This window comes from Bombina bombina, chromosome 1 (assembly GCF_027579735.1).
Source record: "Bombina bombina isolate aBomBom1 chromosome 1, aBomBom1.pri, whole genome shotgun sequence".
NCBI classification, from domain to species: domain Eukaryota; kingdom Metazoa; phylum Chordata; class Amphibia; order Anura; family Bombinatoridae; genus Bombina; species Bombina bombina.
The window spans coordinates 485,490,676-485,503,345 of NC_069499.1; the positions used below are offsets into that span (position 1 = coordinate 485,490,676).

The 12,670-nt window shown below is 35.3% G+C and overlaps 1 protein-coding gene across 2 annotated transcripts in view; it reads left to right on the plus strand.

Moving 5' to 3' along the window:
- The first annotated feature begins 5,564 nt into the window (after positions 1–5,564).
- Positions 5,565–12,670, plus strand: part of TFPI (tissue factor pathway inhibitor) — a 165,039-nt gene continuing 157,933 nt past the window's right edge. For both annotated transcript variants that reach the window (XM_053698530.1, XM_053698531.1), the window contains exon 1: positions 5,565–5,695. The gene's annotated coding sequence lies outside the window, so the exon portion shown is untranslated. The remainder of the gene's footprint in view (positions 5,696–12,670) is intronic.

The window sequence follows — 12,670 nt, forward strand, 5'->3', positions numbered from 1 at the left end:
AGTGTCCCTTTAATAGTTAAAAGGGAACGGCGCAGCAGTGTCTTGAGTGAAGCTAAGATAAACAATCTAATATTCATTTGTAGATGGCAGTAAGTTAAAATCGAGTGCTACTATTGCATGTTTGCGATAATGCTTGAATCTCACTATGTAAGAATTGTTTCATTGTTTTTACTTTTGTTAATCTATAATATTTCTATTGCATTGCATCAAATACACACATCTAGGAAACAATATATTTGTAAAAATTACTATGCCAACAAGAGATATTGGTAAAGTGTTCTTTATTTTTTTATTCTACCAGTCTGTCAGGATAATGAGATTTCTATACCTAAATGAATCATTAAAGGGATATGAAACCCAAAATTTGTCTTTCATGATTCAGATAGAGAATACAATTTTAAACAACTTTCTAATTTACTTCTATGTTCACTAATTTATTCTCTGTATATCTCTTCTCTTTAACTCTCATTCTTGCAATAAAACTTGAAACTTCTTTTAATGCTTTCTGAGCAATGAATTTCCCTGAATGGCAAAACTATAGAAATTGCTATTTTTCTCCATATTTGTTTGTATCTCTAAATGCATTAAAATTTATTTAGTACATTTTTTTGACTCCACCATTTTATTATTTGTTTTTTAAATATATTATTTTGTTTATTTATTAGCTGGTAACTGGACTTTACAAGCTATTACTTTTCTTAACTCCCCATATATAAAATATATTATTATGAGCATATTCATTCAATTCTCTGTAACAAAATGTAAAGATTTCAGATTATTAATTAAATATCTTTAGAAGAAAAAAATATTTAGCTGTAAGTGTCCAGTTTGGGATTTCAGTTATATCTGTACCTCCAATCCTAAAGTTAGGAACAGCTTGTAAAGTCCAATTAACCAGCTAATAAATAAACATAATAATATATTAAAAAAACAAGTAATTTTGAAAACTAAATTAAAAATCCCGCAAATAATTATATCCCTCTGAAAATCTATTAACTTGTTCTGTAGCTGATTTAAAAGGTCAAACCAAGAATTATTATATACAGACTATATAAAATAGAATTTTGAGATTGAAACAGAGTATATCTTTTTAACCCCTTAATGACCACAGCACTTTTCCATTTTTTGTCCGTTTCGGACCAAGGCTATTTTTACATTTCTGCTGTGTTTGTGTTTAGCTGTAATTTTCCTCTTACTCATTTACTGTACCCACACATATTATATACCGTTTTTCTCGCCATTAAATGGACTTTCTAAAAATACCATTATTTTCATCATATCTTATAATTTACTATAAAAAAATTATAAAATATGAGGAAAAAATGGAAAAAAAACACACTTTTTCTAACTTTGACCCCCAAAATCTGTTACACATCTACAACCAAAAAACACCCATGCTAAATAGTTTCTACATTTTGTCCTGAGTTTAGACATACCCAATGTTTACATGTTCTTTGCTTTTTTTGTAAGTTATAGGGCCATAAATACAAGTAGCACTTTGCTATTTCTAAACCATTATTTTTCAAAATTAGCGCTAGTTACATTAGAACACTAATATATTTCAGGAATCTCTGAATATCCATTGACATGTATATATATTTTTTTAGTAGACATCCCAAAGTATTGATCTAGGCCCATTTTGGTACATTTCATGGCACCATTTCACCGCCAAATGCGATTAAATACAAAAAATTGTTCACTTTTTCACTAATTTTTTCACAAACTTTTGGTTTCTCACTGAAATTATTTACAAACAGCTTGTGCAATTATGTCTTAAATTATTGTAAATTCTTCTCTGGGATCCCCTTTGTTCAGAAATAGCAGACAAATATGGCTTTGGCGTTGCTTTTTGGCAATTAGAAGGCTGCTAACTGCCACTGCGCACTACACGTGTATTATGCCCAGCAGTGAAGGGGTTAATTAGGGAGCATGTAGGGAGCTTTTAGGGGTAATTTTAGCTTTAGTGTAGTAGACAACCCCAAGTATTGATCTAAGCCAATTTTGGTATATTTCATGCCACCATTTCACTGCCAAATGCGATCAAATTAAAAAAAAACGTTAAATTTTTCATAATTTTAGGTTTCTCACTGAAATCATTTACAAACAGCTTGTGCAATTATGGCACAAATGGTTGTAAATGCTTCTCTGGGATCCCCTTTGTTCAGAAATAGCAGACATATATGGCTTTGGCGTTGCTTTGTGGTAATTAGAAGGCCGCCAAATGCTGCTGCGCATCACACGTGTATTATGGCTAGCAGTGATGCGGTTAATCATGTAGCTTGTAGGGAGCTTGCAGGGTTAATTTTAGCTTTAGTGTAGAGCTCAGCCTCCCACCTAAAACATCAGAACCCCTTATCCCTCCCAAACAGCTCTCTTCCCTCCCCCACCCCACAATTGTCCCCACCATCTTAAGTACTGGCAGAAACTCTGCCAGTACTAAAATAAAAGCTATATTTGGGCTTTTTTTGTTTTTTTTGGGCATATTTACATATGCTGCTGTGTAGGATCCCTCCTTAGCCCCCAACCTCACTGATCCCCCACCAAACAGCTTTCTAATCCTCCCCCTCTGCCTTAATGGGCGCAGCTGCCAGTACCCAGTTTGGTAACCAAAATTATGTCTTTTGGTTTTTTTATTGCTCATTTCTGTAGTGTAGCTTCCCCCCCCCCCCAAGACCAACCCCCCACCCCTTCCAGAACCCTTAGATGATCATTTATTTTGTTAAATATTTTTTTTTTTTAACGTTTCTTAACTTTTTTTCTGCAGTGTAGCGTTTCCCTCCCGCCCCCGCCCCGTGCACGCGCCCGCCTGCCGCCCCCCGTGCACGTGCGCGCTCCCGTGCGCACCCCGTCTGTCCCGCCCCCGATCCCGCCCCACTCCACTCGGCACATCGATGGCCGCCCACCCGCCTCCCAGACTTGCTCCCACCCACCAACGATACCGGCCACCGATGTCCGGTGCAGAGAGGGCCACAGAGTGGCTCTCTCTGCATCGGATGGCCAAGGGGGGTTATTGCAGGATGCCTCGATATCGAGGCATCACTGCAATAACCGGAAAGCAGCTGGAAGCGAGCAGGATCACTTCCAGCTGCTTTCCAGACCAAGGACGTACGCCACACGTCCTCGGTCATTAACTGTACTTTTTTGAGGACGTGTGGCGTACGTCCTTGGTCGTTAAGGGGTTAAACAAGTTTCCAATTTGCATCTATTATCAAATTTGCTTTGTTCTCATGGTATTCTTTGTTAAAGAAATACGTAGGTAGTTGTCTGAAGCACTACATGGCAGGAAATAGTGCTGCATCTAGCAAATGGAGAACACTCTTGCAAAACTGCTACAGACACGTGCACGCTTCTAAACTTTTTAACAAAAGACACCAAGGGAATAAATAAAATGTAATAATAGAAGTAAATTAGAAAGTTGTTAAAAATTGCCATTTCTGTCTGAATCATGAAACTTTTTTTGGGGTATCATGTCCCTTTAATATATTTAAAATAAACAGACCTTCTGCATCCACACTCAAATATGATAGATATCTGGTAAATGCTCAGCATTTTAAAAAAAAATAGTAAAGAAAATAAATTCAGAGCAAAATAATAATATAGTATATGCCTAATTTACCTATAAGGGAGAGAATGTACTTATATATATATATATATATATATATATATATATATATATATATATATATATATAAATATTAGATTTAGTATTGAAAGGGACAGTATACTATAAAATAGTTTTTCCCTTAATGTGTTTCCAATTACATTTTTTACCAGCTGCAGAGTATAAAATGTATGAGATTTGCTTTTTAAGGCTTATTTGTGTATATGAATTAGCTGATTTTGTGTTTTAAAGCCACAACCTAATAAAATGGGTTGAGCTTGTAGGTGTAATCAGATCTCATTACTTTATCACATTGTGTACATATACCTTCTTCTTTATCTTATATCTGTCCATAAAACAATCATTAATACTTGGAGAGAACAATGGAAAATTAACATTTTATTACCTTATCTCTTCTATAACCCACAGGGAGTGTAATTTCTTCTACTGGCCGTGTTAACACAGCTTGGCCTCGAGGCCAAAAACTTTCAGGATGGGTGGGGATACCATAGGCTAAATAAACTATTTCAAATGCCAATATAAGGGTAATGGAAATAAAGGTGGCCCTCGTTTTACAACGGTTCAATTTACACCGTTTCAGAATAACAACCTTTTTTTCCAGTCATGTGACTGCTATTGAAAAGCATTGAGAACCAGTGGATTTATTAAAATAGCCAGTAGGTGGAGCTGTCTGCTTATGTTGTGGCAAAGCCAAGCAAGCTGAAATTAATCAGTTTAACCAGACCTGAGCTATAGAGCAGATTTCAAAGGAACAAGAGCTTCCTGTCTATAAATCAGTCCAGATTGGAATGCATAGAAAGAACTGTTTGCAGAAAAATGCAAGTGAAGTCTGTGTTGTGTGATTATTTTATTAGGTTTATAATGCTGTTTAGCAAATGTTTTTGTTCATTTAACTTAGTTTAATTATTTATTCTGTGTTGTGTGATTATTTTATTAGGTTTATAATGCTGTTTAGCATTTAAAGTCTTCCTTTCAAAGTTTTAAAAATAATGAATTAGGTGTTACAATTTTGAGAGGGGCCTGGAACCTAACTCCCTCACTTCCCATTGACTTACATTATAAAATGGGTTTCAATTTACAATGGTTTCGATTTACAACCATTCCTTCTGGAACCTAACCCCGGCGTAAACTGAGGGCTACCTGTACTTCTAAACAATTAAATACACTCCAGCAGGTAAAGTGGATCATTAGGAACAAAGTAAAGGGGATACATTTTTTTAGTAAACTGTCCCTTGAAGTTTGAGTCACCTTTCTCAGAAAGTTAGGACATTTTATCATGTAGAACCAATCCTGACATGCAATTTGATTGTTTATAGGGCAAAGGATATAAAATTGCCTTATTTATCTATTTCTTCTTTTTTTTTTCTTTTTTTCTTTTTTTTTAATAGTCACAAGTACTAATCTCTGGTCATACAGTTAAAACAGTGTTCAGTATAACAAAAAGATCTTTTCACCAATTAAATGAATGTGATTTCTTAAATAAAGCTCATATTTTGCACAGCCTGAAGAAGCCAAACTCCCATTGTGACTGTGTCACACTAACACAATGTAGCCATAATTCCAAAGACGTTTTCTCACTACAAGTTGAGGGAGAAAGACTTTTGTGAGTGAGGGGTCACATTTCAGTGGTTTGGGTTGCTTGTTTGTTTGTTTGTTTGTTTGTTTTTTATTTTGTTTGGTTTTTAAACTTCCATCATAGTATTTCAAATATGTGATACAGTTGATAATTTAAATGTTCTTTTATCAAATCTATTATTTACACTGTGCAATCCGTGTTATTAAAACAGTTCTAGTACATTTTTGTTTCTTTGTTAATGGTCTGAATTTAGTAATTGAAAACAGAGTTTGTGATGTAAGCAGGAAATTGATGTTTTCCTTTTGCTAACATTTCCAACCCTTCCTGAGAAGCTCTTCCTTGTAAGACAAATATCCACTTCAAAGAAACAGAAGTCAGGAAGCTGAACTGTGAACTGCTGCGTACAAGTGATATTTAAGTTGCTGTGAGAATTACTTTCTATATAACTTACACAAACACCATAAGAGGAATTCTGAAACGTCTGATTTCAACTTGCTGTAAGTAGATATCATTACTCTTCTGAAATTTTTAAGTACAATTTTATTTTATTAAAATAAGAGAATTTAAAAGAATTAATAATTAATGTTATATACTTCTACAAAATATATTTTGTATGCATTCTCAAATAATAAAGGAAAGCTGCAAAATTATGAAAACAATATTGCATGTTTTCAAGCTTTTACTTACATTTAAACTTTACCATGAATACACACACATACACACATACACACACATACACACACACACACACACACACACACACATACACACACACATACATACACACACACACACATACATACACACACACATACATACATACACACACACATACATACATACACACACACACATACACACATACACACAAACACACATACATACACACACATACATACATACACACACACACACATACACACACATACACACAAACACACACACACACACACATATATATATATATACATATATATATATATACACATACACACACACATATATATATATATATACACACACACATATATATTGTTTGATTTATGGTTTTCTACACAAGATTCATAATTAATGGGGTATTGCAGAGTATAGTATTCTTTTTTAATTAGGCCTACTTCTTTCATTTTTTTCATTTGTTTTTGAGTATTAGTTGATCTAACAATATGTTTTATTAACAATGAGTCAGTTTCAATTGTTAAGGAGCAATATATATATATATATATATATATATATATATATATATATATATATATATATATATATATATACTGTATATATATGATTTATAATAAATTAGAGGCAATGCTTTTAACTATATTTAAAGGGACAGTCAACCATAGAATTGTTATTGTTTTAAAAGATAGATAATCCCTTTATTACTCATTCCCCAGTTTTGCATAAACAACACAGTTATATTAATATACTTTTTACCTCTGTGATTACCTTATATCTAGGAACCTTCTTCCAGCCCCCTGATCACATGACTGTGACTGTTTATTATCTATTGTCTTAAATTTAGCATTGTATTGTGCTAGATCTTAAATAACTTTCTGTGCCTGAACACAGTGTTATCTATATAGCCCACGTGTACTTTCTGTCTCTTTGTGTTGAAAAGAGATTTAAAAAGAATGTGATAAGAGGCAGCCCTCAAAGGCTTAGAAATTAGCATATGAGCCTACCTATGTTTAGTTTAAACTAAGAATACCAAGAGATAAGCGCAAATTTGATGATAAAAGTAAATTGGAAAGTTGATTAAAATTAAAAGTCCTATCTGAATAATGAAAGTTTAATTTATACTTGACTGTCCCTTTAACATTGAAAAGCCACAAGTTACTTTTGTTGGGTATACTGAGAGAACTTGTAACTTTTTCTCCCTGATTAGTGCCTGTCTGCATGTCTACTATCTTCTTGTAAGAAGGATAATGTATATGAATATGCATATATACTTACATATGTGTATGTATTTATGTATGTGTGTATATATATATATTTATAGTCTAATCTGCACCACCTAAACTCATTGTCCCTTAAATAAGTCTCTGGTCAGTTTTTCATTTGCCCTTTCCCTCCTATAGCACATATAATATCCTCCTCACCCCCACACAGCATGCTTCTTTACTTGTCTCTCCATCTATCGCATCTTCTCAACAACCTCTTCCTCACACCCTGCTCACCCTTCTCAATCCAACTAACTGTCAAACATCAGCTTTTGTTAAACATTTAAAGCACTCTGCATTGGGTAAGACAGGGATGAGTTTCACATTTAGTGCAACTCAAAATAAACAAATTGCAGAAGTTAGAGGCAACCTGGGACCTCACACACAATGTCAAGTCCTCTACTGATGCCCATATAGGCTGCAGATGTACACAGGGTTAGCTGTACAAATCTTTGTTCAGATGAGAATTGCCTGGTACTTTGGGGCTGGAATATCCTTTTGGTTGGGGTCAGACTGATGTACTGCAGGAAAGTTCTCTTGCGTTTAAAGCACAAATTGGGCAGCAAGAGGCGGCACCCTGGGTGGGTTCCATCCTATTGGGTGGGCTATTAAGTACTATCTATCCCCAATTGAGCACTTCTCTTTTGTATTTTAGTCTCCCTAAGGGTAATGGAGGCAACCAGACATGGACCCCTTGCTCAGAGGGATATAACTGCACCTCCACTGATGAGGCCCATATAGGCCAACATGTATGTCTGGGGTTAGCTGTACAAAGCCTTTGTTCATATGAGAATTGCCTTGTATTTTGGGTTTAGACTATCATTTTGGATGGGGTCAGACTGGTATATTACAGGAAAGTTCTCTTCTGTGGAAAGCACAGATTGGGCAGAAAGAAACTGCACCCCTGGTGAGTGTCCCATAGGGTAGGCTGTTAACCCCTTCAGAATCAGGACTTTTAGAGAAAAACATTTTAGCATTTTTGCTATCACTCCATTTAAACAGAAATATATTCTTGTTTTCTTTCATGTAATTGGCAAGAGTCCATGAGCTAGTGACGTATGGGATACACAATCCTACCAGGAGATACAATCCTACCAGGAGGGGCAAAGTTTCCCAAACCTCAAAATGCCTATAAATACACCCCCACCACACCCACAATTCAGTTTTACTAACTTTGCCTTCCTAACTTTGACTTCCTCTCAGAGTACAGCGAATGTCAGAGGGAGGTGAAAGGAGTATCACCTATTGAATGCAATGGTTTTCCTCACGGGAGATCTATTTCATAGGTTCTCTGTTATCAGTTGTAGAGATTCATCTCCTACCTCCCTTTTCAGATCGACGATATACTCTCATATATTCCATTACCTCTACTGATAACTGTTTCAGTACTGGTTTGGCTATCTGCTATATGTGGATGGGTGTCTTTTGGTAAGTATGTTTTCATTACTTAAGACACTCTTAGCTATGGTTTGGTACTTTATGGATTTATATAAAGTTTTAAATATATGTATTGTACTTATATTTGCCATGATTCAGGTTTCAGTATATTTCCTTTTGCATACTGTCCGTTTCATATCTGGGAAATGCATTTTTTAGAAATTTTATTTCTTACCTGGGGTGTAGTCTTTTTTCAATTGACTGTCATTTTTCTAAATCGCAGGCAGAATTAGGCTCGCGAGGGCGCAAAATGCTAAAGTTTATTGCGTCATTCTTGGCGCGAGATTTTTTTTGGTGAGAAGTTACGTTCGTTGACACAAATTCGTCCTTTCACAAGGTTGCGTCATCTATAACGCGAGTGTGTCATTTCCGGATGTTTTTGACGCCAAAAAATATTTTTCTGTCTGTTGTGCGTCATATTTGGCGCCAAATATTTTCATTATTTTAGACCCCATTCCTATTTGCCTCTTGCCTTTTTCTATGTCAGAGGGCTATTCTGTTTGCATTTTTTCCCATTCCTGAAACTGCCATATAAGGAAATTGATAATTTTGCTTTATATGTTGTTTTTTTTCTCTTACATTTGCAAGATTTCTCAATCTGTTCCTGTCTCAGAATTCACTGCTGGATCCCTGCTGCATGATAACAGTTCTACCAAAGCTAAATGCATTTGTTGTAAACTTGTGGAGATTATATCTCCAGCTGTGGTTTGTAATAGTTGTCATGATAAACTTTTACATGCAGATAATGTTTCCATCAGTAATAGTACATTGCCTGTTGCTGTTCCCTCAACATCTAATGCACAAGATATACCTGTAAATTTAAAATAATTTATTTCTGATTCTATTCAGAAGGCTTTGTCTGCCATTCTGCCTTCTAATAAGCGTAAACGGTCTTTTAAAACTTCTCATAAGGTTGATGAAATTTCAAATGACCAGCAACATACTGAATTATCCTTCTCTGATGAGGATCTATCTGATTCAGAAGATCCTGCCTCAGATATTGACACTGATATATCCTCTTATTTATTTAAATTGGAGTATATTCGTTCTTTGTTAAAAGAAGTATTGATTATATTGGATATGGAGGAAACTAGTCCTCTTCATATTAAAACTAGTAAATGTTTAAATTCTGTTTATAAACCTCCTGTGGTTATTCCAGAGGTTTTTCCAGTTCCTGATGTTATTTCTGATATGATTTCTAAGGAATGGCATAAGCCTGATACTTCTTTTATTCCTTCTTCAAGGTTTAAAGGTTTAAAAAATTGTATCCTTTGCCAGAAGTTAGATTAGAGTTTTGGGAAAAGATCCCCAAAGTTGATGGGGCTATCTCTACTCTTGCTAAATGTACTACTATTCCTACGGAAGATAGTACTTCTTTTAAAGATCCTTTATATAGGAAACTTGAATCTTATCTAAGGAAAGCTTATTTATATTCAGGTCATCTTCTACAGCCTGCAATTTCTTTGGCTGATGTTGCAGCTGCTTCAACTTTTTGGATGGATACTTTAGCGCAACAGGTATCGGATCATGATTTGTCTAGCATTGTTAAGTTGATTCAACATGCTAATAATTTCATTTGTGATGCCATTTTTGATATTATCAAAATTGATGTTAAATCTATGTCTTTAGCTATTTTAGCTAGAAGAGCTTTGTGGCTCAAATCTTGGAATGCTGATATGACTTCTAAATCCAGATTGCTATCTCTCGTCTAGATTACAAGTTTTGCGTTAACAGGGGTGCGGTGCTAACGAGCAGTTTATGCTCACCGCTCACTTACAGACAGCGCTGGTATTACGGATTTTTACAAACCCGGCATTAACCACAAAAAACTGAGAGAAGAGCAAAATTTTGCTCCACATCTCGCTTCAATACCAGCGCTGCTTACGTTAGTGGTGAGCTGGCTAAACGTGCTCGTGCACGATTTCCCCATAGGAATCAATGGGGGAGAGCCGGCTGAAAAAAAACCTAACACCTGCAAAAAAGCAGCGTAAAGCTCATAACGCAGCCCCATTGATTCCTATGGGGAAATAAAAGTTATGTCTACACCTAACACCCTAACATGAACCCCGAGTCTAAACACCCCTAATGTTACACTTATTAACCCCTAATCTGCCATCCCCGACATCACCGACACCTACATTATATTAGTAACCCCTAATCTGCCGCTCCGGACACCGCCGCCACCTACATTATAGTTATGAACCCCTAATCTGCTGCCCCCAACATTGCCGAACCCTACATTAGATTTATTAACCCCTAATCTGCTGCCCCAAATGTTGCCGCAACCTAACTACATTTATTAACCCCTAATCTGCCGCCCACAACGTCACCACCACTATAATAAAGTTATTAACCCCTAAACCTAAGTCTAACCCTAACCCCCCCTAACTTAAATATAATTTAAATAAATCTAAATAAAATTACTACAATTAACTAAATAATTCCTATTTAAAACTAAATACTTACCTATAAAATAAACTCTAAGATAGCTACAATATAACTAATAGTTACATTGTAGCTAGCTTAGGGTTTATTTTTATTTTAAAGGCAAGTTTGTATTTATTTTAACTAAGGACAATAGTTATTAAATAGTTATTAACTATTTAATAACTACCTAGCTAAAATAAATACAAAAGTACATGTAAAATAAAAGTTACAATTACACCTAACACTACACTATAATTAAATTAATTACCTAAATTAAATACAATTAATTACAATTAAATAAAATGATCTAAAGTACAAAAAAACCCCACTAAATTACAGAAAATAATAAACAAATTACAAGATTTTTAAACTAATTACACCTAATCTAATCCCCCTAACAAAATAAAAAAGCCCCCCCAAAATAAAAAAAATCCCTACTCTACACTAAATTACAAATAGCCCTTAAAAGGGTCTTTTGCAGGGCATTGCCCCAAAGTAATCAGCTCTTTTACCTGAAAAAAATTACACTCCCCCCCAACATTAAAACCCACACAACCAACCCTACTCTAAAACCCACCCAATCCCCCCTTAAAAAAACCTAACACTAACCCCTTGAAGATCACCTTACCGGGAGACGTCTTCACCCAATGGGCAGAAGTGGTCCTCCAGACGGGCAGAAGTCTTCATCCAGACGGCATCTTCTATCTTCATCCATCCGGCACGGAGCGGGTCCATCTTCAAGACATCCGACGCGGAGCATCCTCTTCTTTCCACACGGCCGACGACTGAATGAAGGTTCCTTTAAATGACGTCATCCAAGATGGCGTCCATTCAATTCCGATTGGCTGATAGAATATATTTATCAGTTAAGTTCTTACATAAATTATGTTTTTTTTATTTACCTCCCAAACTATATATTTTCTTTTGTAGACAACCCAAGGTATTAATCTAGGCACATTTTGGTAAATTTCATGATACTGTGTTGCCGCCAAATGGGATCAGATTAAAAAAAATCATTAACTTTCTCACTGAAATTATATACATACCGCTTATGCATAACACAAATGGTTGTAAAAGGTTCTCTGGGATCCCCTTTTTGAGAAATAAAAGATATGCATGGCAGGTAGCTTGCAAGGTTCATTTTAGCTGTATAAATAAAAAACATAATTTAAGTAAGAACTTACCTGATAAATTCATTTCTTTCATATTGGCAAGAGTCCATGAGCTAGTGACGTATGGGATAGCAATACCCAAGATGTGGAACTCCACGCAAGAGTCACTAGAGAGGGAGGGATAAAAATAAAAACAGCCATTTCGCTAAAAAAAATAATCCACAACCCAAATATAAGTTTATTCTCAAAAAAGAAAAAGAAAAACTTAAATCATAAGCAGAAGAATCAAACTGAAACCGCTGCCTTAAGAACTTTCCTACCAAAAACTGCTTTTGAAGAAGCAAATACATCAAAATGGTAGAATTTAGTAAATGTATGCAAAGAAGACCAAGTTGCTGCTTTGCAAATCTGATCAACTGAAGCTTCATTCTTAAAAGCCCAAGAAGTGGAAACTGATCTAGTAGAATGAGCTGTAATGCTCTGAGGCGGGGCTTTACCCGAATCCAAATAAGCTTGATGAAACAAAAGCTTTAACCACGATGCCAAAGAAACGGCAGAA